Below are 18,573 nucleotides of genomic sequence, written 5' to 3'. Positions count from 1 at the left end.
TAAAACAATACTTTTTGAACAATGGCTTAGAATAATTGCTTTTGAATGAATGAGAAACTAAATTATTCAAACATGACTGACACAGAATGAAAAAGCTTGTCCTCTTGTTTTCCTTCAAAACTGTATACTATTGCATTACCAATTTGGTAATTTGTGAAATAATTTTTTGGGGGTTTTCTTTTGTACATCCTGGAGATAGTCTTAATTAAACAGCGTTAATTTGGTAATGATCTTTTTTTTAATTTCTATTGTAAAGTTTTAGTTTGTTAATGCCAGTGTTTTGTTTGCTTTATTGTGATCCATGCCAATTAAAAAATCTCCAATTCCTCATACTGCTGTTGACAGTTACTGCCACAAAAACAAAGGCACATATGCCTGTTATATGCAATCAGTCAGCGACATAGAATCTGACAATGAAGTTCTAACAATCCAATATTTACTTAGATTTAAAATCTAGCTTGTTTTTTTTTTTTTTTTTTGTAGAAATTCAGATTTAAGCAGTTTCACATGGCAACAACTGGCTCTTCACAGTAATTCACCTCTAGAGATGTGGTACCCTTGTATATTAAGAAAACTGTCTCCTAAAATTATTATAATACTACTTAAAATTAATTATTATTTTGATCAAAATATTTTGAAATTATCATGATATCATGGCAACAATGCAGTAGATAAGAAACGATAAGAAGATTTCAATTCAAAGATTCTGTTGGACAGAAAATCACATACATGTTTTGTCATTCTGCTAGAGTATGCAATGGATGACATCAGACATCAAAATCAGATATTTTGATCTAACAGGTCTGTCTTTTACTATAGCTCAGTGATCTGACGGTGATCAGTGACCAGCTATGGCATAATTTCATAAAACACCTTTAATGTATAATTATGGTGTAGATATCACAGCCTCTGGAGACATGGTTTTGCTCTGCCACTGGCATAAATTCTGTTGTTTCATTATTTTTAGTTGCTCCACTAGTGTCAGGAAAGAAGCCGATGCTGGTTTGTGCAGGCGAAGTGCTTTTCAAAGTGTTGGTAATATTGTTGTTAAGCATTTGCTTTGAAGCCAACTGCAGCAGGGACTGCTTATCACCAGTGACTGCTTGTTGTGGAAGATGTGAAGAATAGATGGCGATTGATTAAATGAACAGATGAACTGACAAATGGAACTGAAATGTGCATTTGTATACAATATGTATCTGATCATAAGTGATTCAGAAGTATATTGCAGCATGTGTAATAAAAGAAACATTTGTGGTGAACACTAAACCCCTTTATGGTTAAAGCAACTTTTTTTCATGTCATGAAATATGACAAAAATTCTACCACTAGAGGCAAGTATTGACCCAGAATCATCTGATGACTCTGATTCCTAAAAGCAAAAAGCACTTGGGGAACTTGACTTAAACATTAACTGAATGAAGGATAGTGTCAGGTCTCTCACTGTTTGAATTTCCTGTTTTATTTTTTAGGATTCCCTTATTTCCTGTTTGTGTTTTTTTGTTGGTGTCTTTACTTTCCTTGACTTTTGTTTATTGTTTTCACCTGAGTCTCATTAGCCTTTCCCTCATGTGTATTTATAGACCTGCCCTTCGCATTGGTTGTTGTCAGATTGTCTGCATCCTTTCCAGCAATTTGTCCTCTTGTTGAAACTTTCAGTCTAGCATCTCCTCCTCGTTGTTTTGACTCCTGCCTGTTTTTTGACCTGCTTTTTGCCTAGCGTTTTTGTACCTTTGCCTGTGCTGACTGCCTTTTTGCGTATCAACCTTGGACTGTAATAAACCTCCCTCCACACCTATTTGCCTCTGGTCTGCTCTGTGGGTCAAAGCCAGTCTGTCCAAACCCGACAGATAGCTTTACATTTTAACATTTATTAGTCCCTCATTTAAATTGCCATTTTGCTACATTGTTTTTTTGCTAGTGATATCGTGATAAGGTTACTGCATTCATTCCTTTCATACAAAACATTTGAATTTAATTGTTAATCCTCTCTGAAGATTCACATTGTGAACCAGTGTGAATATCTAACATTGTCATGTGTGGCACAGGACAGTTATGAAATCACTGAGTCAGTTTCTCTGTGGCTTGTTCATTTCAGTATTTAGTACTTTGTACAGGTATTCATGTCTCCATAGAATGATCTCTAAACAGCTGGGTGATCCTTTAACTAACCAAATACTGGTGACATTCCCATCAGTTTCAGCTCTAATATGCTGTACTTTAGTGATAAATGTTAGTATGCTGACATGCTTAGCTAAGATGCTGAGCATGACAAATGTAAATATCAGCATGTTAACATTGCCACTGTGAGTATATTTCCATGTTAGCATTAGCATTTAGCTCGATGGACCCCCTCTGACAAAATACAACTTAACAACAGTGTTAGCTGAGCTGTGTTAGCATGAATAAATACTGATTTGTTTGTCTACAGTATAGATTAGTAACAAATTTAATTTTACAAGCCTATCACCTGGGTGATAATGGTCTTACAAAGACAGAAAAAACAAAAAAATTGGCTTTTTCATGATGGGTTCTTTGATGCCAGTTTTCAAAATGAATAAAGCATTCTTTACCCTTGAAGTAAAATCTGGTTACAATTTTAAAACAAACAAACAAAAAAAAAAAAAAAACCAAACCCAAAAAAACAAACATATTAAAAATACCCTCTGTTGTGCTTCTTTACAAAACAACTCTCCACCTGAACCACATTATCAGGAAAAACATCAGCAAATTACTTCACACTCCTATCATACCAGAAAGACAAGCTTCTATGAACGTGAAAAATATGCTACCAAAATGCGGCTACATCAGCTTTAAGTTAGAAGTTTTGAATAAAGAAGAATTGTGGCATAATGGTGACCAACCCTCCTGGAAAAGTGAATGATGCATAGCAAAATGATCCATCCTCTGGTGGCATTTGTCACCAGAAAAGTTTTGGCGTGGTTGTATGTTGAATCCCAGTTTAACACTTGTCAGCATTGGAGCAAAGGTAATATTCATACAAGTGACAAGGCCCAAAAGAGCAGAGGTAGAGCCTCTGCTGAATTAGTCTGCCAGATACAGTGCAGTAAGAAGTGCAAGTGCAGTGATGGGGTAGAATTTCTTTTCCACAACAAATCCACGAAATACAAAAACAAACTTGTTTCTTTTTTTTTTTTTTTTTTACTACCCCTATTTCTGTGTTTAATTGACCTCCATTTTGTCCAGAACCTATTAAAAACACATCAGTGAACCACACTGTTGCGCTTAGTGACATGTTATTCACTAGAATGAACATGGGCAGTGCAGTTTATTTTGAATTCCCATCCAATATACAGTAAAACTGCTATAAAAATCCACAGCTGAAGACTGACCCCAACAAATAGACTATTTCCTCATGAGTAATGTTTGCTGAAACCCACAGATGGACAGCACATTTGCCTAGAGATTATTAAGAGATAGACTAAGTCCTGGATTATGCTCTCAGACGTGTACATGGACACCAAGAATACGTAATAGTTCTTTATTCTACTTTCTGGAATCCACTTGGAGAAATGTTTTCTGTAGCTTGTAGTGGTTGTGTGGACAAATACACTAGGTCAAGATTGGAGGTACAAATACTCAAAAATGGTTATGTCTGATATAGTGCATGTGCCAAGAGACAACACATTATTAAGAACTTATTATCTCATTAAAGTTTGGTAGAACTCTTTCTGTGCTTTATAATGTGTCTACTTAGGTTGATTTCAGATGGACACTCAAAAACAAACAAATTACTTAAAAATTGTTTATTATATACTACATAATTCTATATCACCATGCATTTCAATACATACTGTCATCAATATGTGATTGGCAACCTGCATTTGGAGATATCATTAAACATACAAGAGATACAAGATAGGTTCATTTGTCACACACACAATCATACACGGTGCAGTGAAATTTTGTTTTGTCCCTGCTACCAAAAAATAGGTAAGTAAAATAGAGTAAAATTAAATATTATAAAATAGAAACCTTATAAAAATAAGAAAATTAAAAATGTGAAACGGGAACAGTTGTGAAAATAAGTGATAATTAATTAACAATACTTTTCACTGACTAATCTTGTGTGCTGGTTTGTCCTTTGACTATAAATGGAAAGTTCCAGCTAATTAAGTACCTCTGTGATAGAGGTTTACCGTGGAGCTATGAATCACATGACGTTAACTACCATTGATTTGGCACAGAGTGAAGGATGGTGGTGCAGCAAGAACTCCATTTACAAAAATCAAAGTAAATGGATAAAGGCCGTGTTGATTGTGTGACTTTTGAATGACTGTTGCATGCATCATGAAATTATGGGCAATAGTGAATCTCCACCGACTAACAACTATTTCTTCAAATAGTGAGTCATTATGTGGGATGAAGAAACTTCTCACAATTCTCTAAATCAAATTATGCCACTTTGGTATTGTAGAGGATACAGAGGGAGAATGCTTTGGTAGCGCTATCAATCATAAAAATTTACAATTTGTGAGGGCTCATCTAAGTGCAACTGGCTGCTCTGAATGATGAATCGGAGAATGTAGATGTTTGGAGGGAGATGAGGCTGTTGATGGTAAACGTGTCTGTCTTTCTGGTACCTAAAGCTAATAAAGATCTGTCAAAAGGAGCCAGACAGTTTGGCGCGAAGCATATTTACAGGCGAGGTTCTTGTTAAGAGTGTGGTATACTCATTAGACATACTGTTTGTGGTTAGTCTGAAAGCCATGCTGATGCCATTCACTGATGCTTTTCCAGTGTAATTGAATTTATTGCTTGTGCTTTCTAAACAATGTAAACCTAACTATAACCTATCAGGAAAACGTATTAGGGCAGTTCAAAAGACCTGGACATACTGACTTTATATTCTGAAATTGTTGTTTCAGGCTCCATCCCTTTTTTAATCCAGCTCTGTTTTTGCTTTCTGGTTGTCATACAGCTCAGTAATTGTGAACAAAAAACACAAAAGTACAATGTGAGGGGAAAAAAAACCCCATTGTAGGCAAGATGGAAACCCAGTGTAGCTGGCCAGTGAACCATGTATTGTATGGTTATGAAATCTCTCTTCAGGATGCTAACAGCACTTGACTAAGTTTAAACATGTTAAACAATTTTTGCAGCATTATATGCTGGCTCAAGCACCCCAATTACAGCCTGGCCTCACAGTCTGCCCTGACTGTCTGTAGGATCACACTAAAACTGCAAAGGCAGACATTTCACTTTGAAAGGATTATTAATGAAATCTTGCTCTTTACACAGTGTTTCACTCTGACATTGGGAGAACTTCGCTCTACTCTGAAAGACTGTTAAAGTGGCTGAGAGGACTTGAGGAGGGAATTGGCTGTAATTGTCACAAGAGCTTGTGACTTCAATAGTGTCGCCTTGGAAAGCTTTGGTCACACTCTAAATCCCAGAGCTGCACACTGCACTGCACTTTGTTTTGTTGGCATGCTCATCATGAGATCATGGATAGATGATATTGCTTTTCAAACTGTGGCTGAAGAGAGAATGAGTGAAGTATCACATGCACAAGAATTATAAGGTCTAATATGTGCACCATAATCTGAAATGTTTTCTCCAAAATTCAGAAAGAGATTCATCACCGATGTCAGAAAACTGCACTGCACCAGCAGACAACATTAAGATGATCACATATTCTCAGTCCAGTGTCTGCACATGCATGCATAAACAAACATTTAAATCTGCTTTCACAGGCATGTTTCATACATGTAGTCTCCTCATTTGCATACTGAGAGGAAGACTGTACATTGGTCCTTATATCACTGTATTTAACTCTGTAACTGTATTTTCCTCACATGCCTTTCAGCACACAGAACATAGACTTTAGTTGCAGGGGCAAATTTTTGAATTCCTCTGCAGAGAGAAAACGTTAGAGTTAAATGATCCCAACATTTTTCTAGAAGGTGTATAAGATGGACAAATATACGCATAACCACATGGGTGAAACCACATGCTCTTGTCTTCTGATGTGGTGACACTGCAGAGCAGGGATGACCCATAATTCATCACCCTGCACCTTGGACATCTGGTGGTGAGTACAACCCGAGCTCAGGGATGGCTTCTTATAACCGTCACAGTGCATGGGTGTCTCTCCAGGCTCTCTAAGCAATTGACTCATTAGCTTACTGCCGACTGTCTGAATGCATTATTCATGTGGTGGAAGGGTGGGGCAGGAAGTGTGTGTGTGAAGGAGGGTTGTCACAGGTGGCCAGGGGTCTCCTGAGAGGTTGATGCAAGATGGACAAGGAAGACGATGGTCTGTTCACTAAGGCATCAGGCAGATGTTAGGTGGATTCAGTTCATCCGCAGCTAGACACGCATGTAATAGCTTGTGTGTGGCTGAACATAGTAAACCCATAGCTACTGCTTGAAGCCGTATTTAGAAATGTATTTATCCAGTGTAATTAAATGATGTATACATAGAAGTTTTTCAGTTGAGCTAGTAATATTTTAACCTATGGCAAGTTCAAGTTACCCTCTCCTGTGTGCTTCAAAATGGTAATTTAATTTTAGGAAGAATCATTATTTTAAGTTTTTGTACCTTTTAGAGGGGGATATAAATGTATCTGCTTTCTTCCAGAATAATTGGATGAGGGGAGGGATACTACTCTCATATATAGCTACAGCTATCAGTAGGTTAACTTAACTTAGCATAAAAACTGGCAATATGGGAACATCTACCCTCACTCTGTCCACAGCTCCTGGTAACATGTTAACATGTTATCTTGTCTCATCCCTTGTTGGTTTGATCTGTACAAAACCCAAATGTAAAAAAAAATTCTTTGCCAAGAGGAGTGACTATTCCTTAAAGGGAAATATGACATCATTGGGATCTTTGAAGTCTTGGTTAAGTTAGGATTTTGGATACGTTTCAGTTTGTGGATTATGTCTGGCAGGATGATGGGGTAATCAGTCAGCCTTGAAGTCTAGAGTAAGCAATGACTGATGATAATGTGACTCTCTAGTGATTGAAGCAGGTATCAGAAACTGAACACAGCACTAAAATCTGAACAATATACACTTTTGAAGCATTTGTTCTGGGACAACATGTGCTTGTTGTCTTGCCAGTGGGCTTTGGTAAGAGTTGAATTTATCACCTAGAGCCCCTCCAGTACAGGAAGAGATGGATAGCAAATAGGCAGGTTGTTTCTCTCCTAGGCACTGAAGGTCTGGGATAGATGGAAAAGAATGGACGTTGCTCCCCTGTATTTGATAATCCTGAGGCATGGCCAAATGCCACTTAGATTTGATGAGATTTTACATTAAAACAAATACGGGGACACATGAGGTCCATATTTTGTGTAGTAAGTATATTCATATTGTTTTTTTCCACTGAAGTTAATGATGTAACATTCTACCATCATGGATCAAAAAAGTCAAAGAAAGCAAATAAGTAAAAGAAAACGACTGAGAAGAACCACGAAAAAAAGTTTGAAACCCATACATACCAAATGTGAAGGGTGTGAGGGTTGAAACATGCCGTCAGTCAACTATGCAGTCCTTCACTCATGAAAACGAAGATGAGGACTTAGCATAAACACAATTGGGACTGGTGTTTTTTTTTTCTTTTTTTGTTTGTTTTCTTTTTGTTTGTTTTTTCAATCTTTATAACAATTTATATCTCGAAGCTTCAGTTTGTAAAGCTGGAGTAGCTAGGTTTTGAAACCGTCCAACTAAAGAAAAGGTTACCCCTCTCTTCAGGCCTCCTTTGAAAGCCATTCCTTCGAAACATATGAATGGGCACTGCCTGACCACACTGTTGCATCTGGGAGATATGTGTGAGTGGTATCTACTCAATGCAAAAAACCTAGCTTTAACATGTCAGTTATTTTAAAGAAGAGCAAAATATCCATCAAATACCTCAGTCCAAAATACCCACCAAGACTGGTAGTTGCTCTTGTTTTTAGTACTCACAGGTGTCAAGCTACAGTACACTATCTAGAAAAAGTATTGGGGAACCTGACCATTACACCAAAAGGGACATTAGTAACGTTGCTATCAAAATACATAGGCAACTTTGCAGCTACAACAGCCTCCACTCTTCTGGGAAGGCTTTCCACATTGTTTCTGTGAGAAGTTTTTGCCCAGTCATGCAGAAAAGCAATAGTGAAGTCAGACACTGATGTTGGACTAAAAGGCCTGGCTCGCAATCTATGTTACAGTTCATCCCAAAGGTGTTCAGTAGGGTTGAGGTCAGGGCTCTGTGTGGGCCAGTTAAGTTCTTCCATGCCAAACTCATCTAACCATGTCTTTATGAAGCTTTGTGCACTGGGGCACAGTCATGCTGGAATAGAAAAGGGCCTTCCTCAAACTGTTGCCACAAAGTTGGAGGCATAGCATTGTCCAAAATGTCTTGGTATGCTGAAGCAATAAGAACTCCCTTCACTGAATGTAAGGGGCTGAGCCCAGGCTCTGAAAAACAGCCCCATCTCAGTGCTTTTGTCTATATGGTGTATCTGCCTAGCCTCATGCAACTCAAGACTCATGCACAATGGAAATTATGGAAATTAGAATGGTATACTAATTGAAAAAAACAAAACAGCATGACAGAATTATAGATTTATCTGTCAAAAATATTTATTGTGGAACAATACTATCATGGAAGATAATAATCATCTTTAAAACCAGTTGCTAAATGTGTGTTGTCCACTCTTTCCACAGTCAGTTCAGTTATGTCCTCATCCTTTAGCACAGGGGTCGGGTCTGCCATTATTGTATAATTGCTAATCAATGCATTAATTGATTAAATCTACTAAGTCCCATCATAATTTCACGACTACTGAAATTTTATTTGCTTTGTGAAAGACAATGTATTGTGACCAATCTATTTTTATTGCTGTGATAAAATCTGCCATGATATAATGAAAACTACTCCATACCAGTGAAGGCTTGGTAGTTCAGTTTTGGTCTTCACTACACAACACACAATTTAAAAAATACAACTCTCTTGTGAGAGTAAGGCCATCTAAGGTACCCTACCTGTGTCTGTGTGTGTGTTCATCTGTACATTAACTGTACCCTTGGGTGGGTGACTGTCTTAATTACACAACATTGCAATTTCCCCTGTAAAGGCTACTTGAATTACAGTGGCTTTCTCTCTCTCTGTGTGTGTGTGTGTGTGTGTGTGTGTGTGTGTGTGTGTGTGTGTGTGTGTGTGGGGGGGGGGGGGGGGGGGGGGGGGTCTGCGTGCGTATCCCTGTAATTGTGGGGGGAACAAAAATCAGTTTACACAGTCACATTGTAAGGACCCACCTTACTTACTTATGGTGACAAAATGCAAGTCCCTGTAATGTAAATCATGAAATATTTGGGTGAAGATTTTGCTTTAAGGTTAGGTCAAGGGAAGGGTTAGGATTAGGCAAGTAATGTTTATTAAAATGGTTAGGTGGTGGTTAAGCCTCCAGGAAAGGAATGTAAGTCTATGTATGTCCTCAAAAGTGAAGGGAACAATATTGTGTGTGTGGTCCAACACATGTTAACAAATCCAATATGAAGAAATTTCCAATGAGCAAACATAATTACTTAAATGAAAGCAAAGTGTAAATTCATCACTTGCCAAATAAAATGCTGGCATACCTGCCACCTTTTGACAAATCATTGCCTCTTTTCATACATGAAATTCACACAGAGCGACAGCTAGCACAGAAGGAGTTTCCTTATTAACACCTATTAGATGAGGGTGGATTATTGGCAGTCCATGAGAAGACAATACAAGATAAAGCCTCTGTAGATGTTGGCTCTGACCCCAGGACTGGGCATCAGCTATTCAAGTCTCTGTCCAGCAGATAACAACACCACTGTCATCCTTTTGTCTCATGTAACCATAGCCAGTCTTTGACATTTGTAGCATCGATTAAACTCTCAGAGAACTGCATTGTCTAAAGTGACATGGGCCGAACAGGCAAACAAAGGCTTACACACAAGCAAAGAAATATCCATCTGTCTTTTACCTCAACATCTCATCCTTCTGCTGAATTGTAGCCTTGATATATGCTGGCTGGCTCAACTTAGCTCAGGGGTTTTATTAGCTCCTAATAGGTATGTCATTTGAAAGTGACAAATCTGACAGCTATTTTACCCAGGGTGTATGGTGCCGCTGCTTTAATAGAGCCATCGGTCTGTTTCCTGCTGAAAAGACAGAAGGCACTGGAGGAGCCATGTCTTTTTGTTGGCTTTTCCTGCTGACTCTATGTGAGCTGCCATGCAAAATCTTTGTTCCGCCATGAAAGGGATTGAGAGAGATTCTGCAACAGTGTGTTGTAAGAAAGCAAGGATTGATACTTCAGTTGCAAATGGCAAAGACCCCACAGGTCCTGCATTCTCCTGTGATGGCTTGCATTATGCTGGAGCTGTGCAGACGACAGAAATTATTCTGCGATGTGCTTTACATAACAAGATGTTCTGATAAAGCGACAAAAGAAATGTGGTGGCTGAAAGCATTGGGTATGAACTTTATAGATGGAAAAATAAGATGTCTTATCTCTCCTTTTCTTTTCAATACTATCTCAATGTGACTGCAGTCACTTAAAGAGTATGTGCATATGCATATTTGTTCTCCTGGACGTTCTGTACCTCTGTGCATTTTTTTCTCCTGCAATGAGAATAAGTAACATCCTCTTTGACCTATAAGCCTATCTTCATGCAATGTGTGATTTTTGTTCTTTTACTGCATTACATTCAGCATGTTTTGCCGGTGACAACTTGTTGAATTATCCTGAATACTCTCCTGTGTATCATTAGCTATATCTCATTCTCCTTAGCTGCCACAGTCCAGTTTCCCAGCAGCGATTATTACAGTTCAAATGAAATTGAGAATCCACAACTTGAAATGTTTTGTCCCTATACAAGGCTGAGAATAAATGTAGCTTACTATATTATAGAAATAAAATAATCATCACTTTGTTGCCCACATCTTTGGCAGTAGCACATTCTTTATGAGATATGCTTTATACCTACCAGTTGCCAGATTTATTTTACTGTCATCATATCATTTTACATTATATTACATTTGTTGTTGTATGTGTTATTCAGCATCTTCAGTATAGTTTCCATTCACTGTATTTAAAATGATATGCCTTTTCCTGCTTAGTTCAGTAGAAGTAGAAAAGCTTAGTTTAGAATTCCCAACTTATATACAGGGTCACAAAAAAAAATCATCCTTTACCAAATTCTCTCAAACAGTGTGTCTTCACACTGGCTTTTTCCATGTTGTCTGTCCACTGTGGTGCAGTGGAGTACATCTGCAATGCAGGGGGCTCGACAGTCTGCCCTCTATTTCACATGTCATTGCCTAACACCTTTCCTTTTACTCTTACTCTAAGCATCTGTCACTGAGGTTTACCACATGGAGTCAACCATGTGTCTGGATGGTGGGGCAGATTATTCTGCAACTGCTCTCCCTCTTCTCTTTTCCAGCCAGCCATCATCCTTGCACACAAATGGAAAACGGCAAAGTGTTACACAGGAAAGAAAGGTGAGCTCCACACAAAATTGACTCCTCTGTTCTCTGCACCTTCCTCATTTTACAGTTGTGAAGTTATAAAAGGAGTTAGATACAATTCAATCTCGTCAAACTTTCTCTGTTTGCATGTGCTTGTGTGTGTGCTCATGACATACTTTATTCCCGTTTCCCCATGAGTCCTCCAGCTATCATTCCTGCCACCTCCCTCCCCTCCCTATTGGTGATGGATCCACATTAGAATTCATCTCTCATCATCCTGCCGAGTTATGACCCAGTAATAGTCAGCCCCTGTGGCCTCAGCAAATGAACAATAAAACCACAGCCTTGCAACAGATCTCTGGGAAAAAAGGGGGAGAGAGCCAGCAGCCAAATCCTGACTTTCACTTCCTGTTGAGTGAGGTGAAGACAAGACAAATATGGCTGCACACTAGCTACTTAACATTGGTGATATTTTAAGCAAACCTCACATACAAACAAAATGAAGATTGAAAGATTTACTCATGCACCCTAATGTATTAAGCTTGTAACAATAATAGGCATGCTGTCTGTGGAGACACAAACTCATGCATGAATGCGCCAATGTACCAAGAGTCGTACACATGAATTACATGCAAATTTCTGTCTCGCATATAATCATGACATGCACTAGGAGATGTTTGTGAGTGACACATATAGCAAATGGCAGGGGCAGTGACCCTGTCTGATCTTGTTTTCTGTGGTTGCGGTTCCTCATGGCAGAACTGGATTATGATTAACTTGGTGAAGATACCACCACATGGGGAGGTGTTTGAAAGGTGAGAGGAAAGTTGTTGTGGTGTAGAAACCAGTCTGATTGCAGTCTGCCTGGGGACTTCACAGGGATCAATACAGGCAGAGTGACAGCCGTACACTTGATTAAAAGTGACTTCTACATCTGGCAGGCCTAGCCATTACTTTCCCACTCAGAGTCCCCTGGGTGAAAGACCATGAAGTGACAGGCCTCAGCCAACCCTCCATTACCACCTTTCAGCTGCCCCTCAGGTAGTAGCAGGGTAGGGCAAAAATAGGCTGATGGATGACCTGGGGGGAGATAAAACAGAGAAACTAAAGGTACTGTGTGTCTGTTTGCCTGTATGGCCGTGTAAGCAAGAGTGTGTCAGTATGTGTCAGACTGCGTGCTTACGTCTGTGTTTTTGAATCCACAAGTGAATGCAGGTAAGGCAGATGAGTTTTTGAGCGTCACACAAAGGTCGCATTTGAAAAGAAAAGAGAAACAATGTTTTAGAGGATTGCGGGTGAAATTGTCACACATTCAGACACAAGGAACAAGAATAAATGAACACAAGCAGTAATTCAAAACTTGACAAAACTTTATCATTATGCCAACACGACTCAACTCAAAAGAAGCTCTCACCAATGTCAGGGACATCATCCTCTTTATACAGTATCATCTTGCACTTTTTTGTGTGATATCTAAACTCAATTATGCACAAATACACAAATAAGTGTCAAGTATCAAAGGGAGGCTGACATTAAAAGAAGTCACTGTGCTCGATGTTGTTAATCTCTCTGCCAGAATACAAGATGTGTATTTGCTGTGGAACAGCATGAGGCCCATTGACATACACACAGCTTTTAATAGAGCAATAATGGACAGGCCACATGTCACCAATGAAGGCTTTGACTACAGATGGAGCTCATGTGGCTCAAACCAGCAAAAACAGGAGGTGGTGCTGGTCTATGTATGTGTGTGTCTTGCAGGCTGGTGGTGCCTAGTTGTTATTGCCTTGTCCTTATAGCACCATGGCTGGTAATTGTGAAATTATTAGCACATAAACTGGGGAGATTGTTATAGGATGGACTAGAGACACATGATAGATAAAAAAGATACATAGACAGAACTTTGATAGTTACATATTTTTAAGTATGTTTAGGGAAGCCCCCCCCCCCCCAAAAAAAAAAAAACCAAACAAACAAACAAAAAAAACCCTAAGCTAAAATGGGGAAAAAAAAGAATATAAAGTAAAAATAAAATAAAGTGTTTCAAAATTCTAATGTGAAATAATTTTAAATTCATGAAAAATTTTCCAGCTATAGTCCCCATCCTTTCATTTCTATGTTTGTATATACTCAGGTTCTTTCCTTGTCAATTCTCGTCTCCTCAGTCCCTCTTACTGAAGAAGGAGAAAAACAAGGAGAGAGGAGTTGAAGCAACAGGCATTTAACAAAATGAGACCTCTATAATACAGAGATGTAATTTTAAAGCAATGTGAATTTAAAATTATGTATGGCGAAGCCACATGTTGTTGTCAATTGCTTAATTACGATCTACCTCTGTATTTTATAATCTCTATCACATAAGCAGTCATCATGACAAATTATATATTTACTTTTAACTCAATTCACATTGTGGCATAATATGTCAAAAATTTATAATGGATGCTGAAAATAGGTCAGCCATGGACACATCCTTCAAGATGGTGTGCTGAGATCAATTTTCAAGTCATGGGCAGCAGGACAGAGGAGACAGGAGATGAGGAGGCCCAAAATAGAGAAATAAGAGGTTATCACTTCATTCAGGTACCTGCCAAGCAATAACCAACACCTGAGCTTTTAAAAGGTCACTCAGATGATCTTTAACACATGACGCATTCAGTGTCTGTAAGACAAATACACAGCAAAGTTACAGTATACTTTAAATACAACAACCAAAGGCTTCAGCGCCTCACTGTAACTCAAAGTATTTACATGATATGAAGCTACAAATGTGCACTTCTGATGTGAGGCTGAAAACTCAAATGTGTCGTTATGGCAACAGCTTCACACCTTGCAGTCATGATAACAAATAATTTTAACTAATTCACTAATTACTGAGAAGAAAAATAGTTACATAGAACATTTTACAGGGAATGCAATTTAAATAATCACACATCTGTGTGTTTTGTTTAGTAAGCCAAAGATAGGACTGCCATCTTACCCTTGTGACTACTACTATGCCCTTGCAGTTTGACAGCTTTGGTTAGTAGGTCTTGTGCACAAATCTAGTGATTTGTAACTCTTAAATTTCAACAATGTGTATGCATTCAGTCCACAAGCAAGATACTTTACAATGTCTGAGTGTGCGCTAGATGATTAGGGCCTGCGGTCCAGTCTTTGGCTTCCATATCACATGGATCTACGTTGTTTATCATGCTTAGTTTCTCCAAATGCTGTTGCGATTCAGTGTTTCCTGGTAAATTCCATTATCTTTCACTTTTCCCTTCTTCATCCAGTTTGAGTGGTTTAACTTTTTTGCTAAACAAAATAAAAGACAGACAGGTAACCACTGTAGCAGGCACAAATGACAGAGAATGCACCTTACAACCTGGTGCAATATGCTACATTATTGACCATACTGGCAAACTAAAGCTGACTAGCTACCTGACTAACATAGAAAATAGATGTGATATGAATGACTGGTATTTGTCAGGGACAGGGTTGCATTATTTGAAGGGAGGAAGACAAAGGGGTGAAGGAAAAGTGAAAATGATGGGTTTATCATTTAGAATCTTTTTCACAAAGTAGTTAGCAATTTTTCTATGAAGACTCCACACGCCGATCAGCAGCGGTACATACTGCCACATACATGTCTGAGTATGCTACTAACACCCCCTTTTACCCATCAGGTCCCTTCCTGGACTGAGTCGTTTGTTAAATTTACTACTTTATACTCCAAAATGTAGATGTTACTTTTTGTTAGTGTTGTGTTTGTGCTGGTTTAACATTTTAACCATTAGTGAGGTTGCTGTTACATTTCTTTCCTGGATTTAGCTGCTATGCAGCAGAGTTCTTGTTGCCTGAATTGAATGGTAGTAAATGATTCTCACTGCTTAGAGCTGCTTCTTGTAGCTGCAGCATGCATTGTTGGCCAAACTATGCGAGGACCCCTATTCTAAATGATCCAAATAATCTCTTCCGCATTTCAGTGCATAATAGAAAATATACACCGTTAGAGATATACCTGTGATCGACCGATATTAGGCTTTAAACTTGGGCTTGGTTTCTCTCAATCATCATTTATGAACCTCTAGAACTGCATGGTGGCGTCCTTATCTGCAGAGACCCTACCTGTATTCCCCTTTTTCTTAGTACTTTCCTGTGTCGACACATTTCTGGGTGTCAGCCTTTTGTGCAGCACTGTGAAGACCCCAGCCAATAACGGCATGAGGTCGAAACACTATAAAAATGCAGTGACCAGGTTTGCTGTCTCCTCTTCTGTCTGTCATGAAGAGAGGCAGGTCTGTGTCTATGTGACACAGGCAGGCAGGCTGAGCAGAGGCCCACAGGGAAAGGACAGATCGGCACAAAACACTATTCACACACGTTCTGGAGGGTTGTGCAGAGGTGTGGCTGTGTTTATTTGTGCTTTAGCCATGAATGAACATCTTTGAATTAATGAACACAAACTTGAACAGAAACATTGTACACATGCTTTCACATATCCAGATGCTAAATTCGGATTTAGTTGGTTAGTTAAATGGATGGACAGACAGATTGCTAGATAGTAAAGCCACCAAACCATGTGAGGAGGAAATATGACCCTGAATACATCAAATTTGGAATCATAATGGCAGGCAGAGATGCTGAGCCAAATGCGTTGCCAAAAGCCCAAAATGTTGAATGTGGTAGAATCCCGCCCTGTTTATTTTTATTTTTTTCTTGTTTTTTTTTCTAATTTATTTGGGAAAGTGGTCCTCAGACATTTTTACACAATCAGAAGTCGGCCTTAACTTTGGGCTGAGAATCCATGCTTTAAATAACAGTGGCACACTTGTTTCTCATTAACCTTCCCCTCTCAAGGACTTCGTTACGTTGAAGTAGTTTCTCCCTCCTAGAGAGTTGCCCAAGCTGTCACCTACCATCTAGCCAGTGTCTGAAATGCAGTGTGTGAGTGTGTTTGTGGGCGCATGTGTGATAAGCCCTGAGTTCTGCTCAATCTCAGGCACATAATACGCTTCAAAGCAAGCAGGACAACCTGCCGACTCAGCTGCAGTGGGTCATCAAAATGATTCAAAGGGAGCAATCCCATTTAACCCTAACCTCAAAGCTGGTGTTCCACAGGCCCATTTTCAAAAAGCTAAATTCCTTGCCTCCCTTGTTACAATCAAAGCGCCCAGAGTCAGGGACAAGTTACCTATATGTTTGTCTCTGTCTATCCCCAATCCACTGAGGGGGAGGTTGCGTCTTGGAGCTGTCTAAATGACATAAATGTGACACCATTCTCCAATTACTATCAAAATGACTCTTGCTTTATTAGTGAACACATTTGACACAAAAAATACACAGGAAAGAATTAATTATCATATCTTTGAGTGTAGCCAGTGTTGTACCTGTAGGTGTGCATTATCTCTTCTACACATCCCTTCTTGCATTCAGTCATGCAGGTATTAATTAATGCCAGGATGATGAATACAGCTCTCAAACCGGGTGCTGATAGTCTGACAGTGTTGAATGAACCGTCCATGTTACCTGTAGCTGCTTCTTTGTGAACATGTCATGAGCTGATCAGGGTACCCATGATGAGAGTGACAACACAGAAGCGTATTCTCTGCTCTCATTAGTGGTAATGCTGCGTATTTACACATGTCACAGTAATGACACTGTTAAAGCAGGTGATGACTGTGGGTTTGCGGTCCCACACACTTGTGCTGAGCCTCTCCATAGCTTGTGTGTGTGTGTGTGTGGGTGTTTCTTTTGTTCTTCTTGCCATTAGGGAGGGTGATGTTTTCTTCTCATTGAGAGTTGATGAACTAATTAGAATTATTTTTATTATCATTACAGCATCTATATAGATGAAAATATTACATTCACAACATCAATCTAATTTCATTAAAAGTAAAGATCCTGTTTAAAGATAAAATGTTATTAACAAAACCGTTGCCTGACAGCAGCTCAGAAACAAAATGCTACCAGTTCATAAAACTGAAGGCAGTATTTGTGTACCACAATAATACAAGTCAGAGAGAAAAAGTTTCATTTAATCAGCTGGCAACTGGTTTAGCCGGTTTCCTTGCCCCCAGGTAAGCTGTTTCACAGCCTACGGGGACAAGATCATGTCAAGCACCTTGTCTCCCAAACCTTAAATTTAGATGATGGGACGTTGCTTGTGGCTATGCCTCTTGCTCATCAGCATAAGCTTTAATTCTGGATCCAACTGAATTCTTTTGAAAAGGCATTATAATGGGAGTATGTAAATTTAGTTTTTTTTTGTTTTTTAATTTGAAGTCATATCCACATTTTAACAACAAGCAGGAAGATACATTCAGCACAACAATATCAAGCACATGTTCACATTGTCAATATAGTAAAAAAACTGCAGATTTTAGATTATTACATGAGCTGTTTACCTACTGAGTAATTATCATTTTAGATTTCTACAGATGACCGCTTACCTGTCTCACAAAATTGCCAAACTCTCTCCCACTCATTATCTGCTGCTAAAAGGTCATTTACAATTTTAAATGAAGAAACTAATATAATGTTGTTTGTCCAAAGCAAACTGAAAATTGAAAATTGAAAAAGACAGACGTTTTTGTTTCTGAGACCCCTCAATTTACTTTAACATGAACAAGCATTTAGAAAAGCACATCTTTTTTTTTTTTAAAAAAAGAATTCTTTATTATATAAAAACATCATAATGTGATATATTATCTTCTTTCAAGACATTTTTGTTGGATGAACTAGTTTTGTGAAACAAAAATGGGACTTTTTATTTCTTACCATTACAACCCTCTGCATGCTTTGGAAGAGACCGAAGGATGCTGATGCAATTCCCTGGCTACAGGTACAAGTTGGAAAAATTCATAAATTAGAAAAACTCAAACATTTCTGAAATTTGGAGAAAGAAGAGAGGATGTGTTTGTAGAAGGCATGTGTGGGGTTTCTTGTGTCAAAGCGAATATTCCATTTGCCCTCCCTTTAATTTAGAATACCTAATCAATATTTCCCAACACTAGAGATACTAAGACATCTAAAGAAAATCCCTTGTGGCCTCAGGGACCTCACTGAAGTATGTTGCCCGCTAACATCTCTTGCTGCGTGGGTGTGAAAAACCATCCAGACCAACCCAC

At 38.7% G+C, this 18,573-nt stretch overlaps 1 long non-coding RNA gene across 1 annotated transcript in view; it reads left to right on the top strand.

Annotated features, from left to right (window-relative positions):
• Positions 1–18,573, top strand: part of LOC124068186 — a 70,719-nt gene that overhangs the window by 7,508 nt on the left and 44,638 nt on the right. The window contains exon 2 of the long non-coding RNA XR_006844887.1: positions 11,440–11,497. This is a non-coding gene — a long non-coding RNA (uncharacterized LOC124068186). The remainder of the gene's footprint in view (positions 1–11,439; positions 11,498–18,573) is intronic.

This window comes from Scatophagus argus, chromosome 12, assembly GCF_020382885.2.
Source record: "Scatophagus argus isolate fScaArg1 chromosome 12, fScaArg1.pri, whole genome shotgun sequence".
Classification (NCBI taxonomy): domain Eukaryota; kingdom Metazoa; phylum Chordata; class Actinopteri; family Scatophagidae; genus Scatophagus; species Scatophagus argus.
This window is presented reverse-complemented; position numbering and strand designations above follow the sequence as displayed.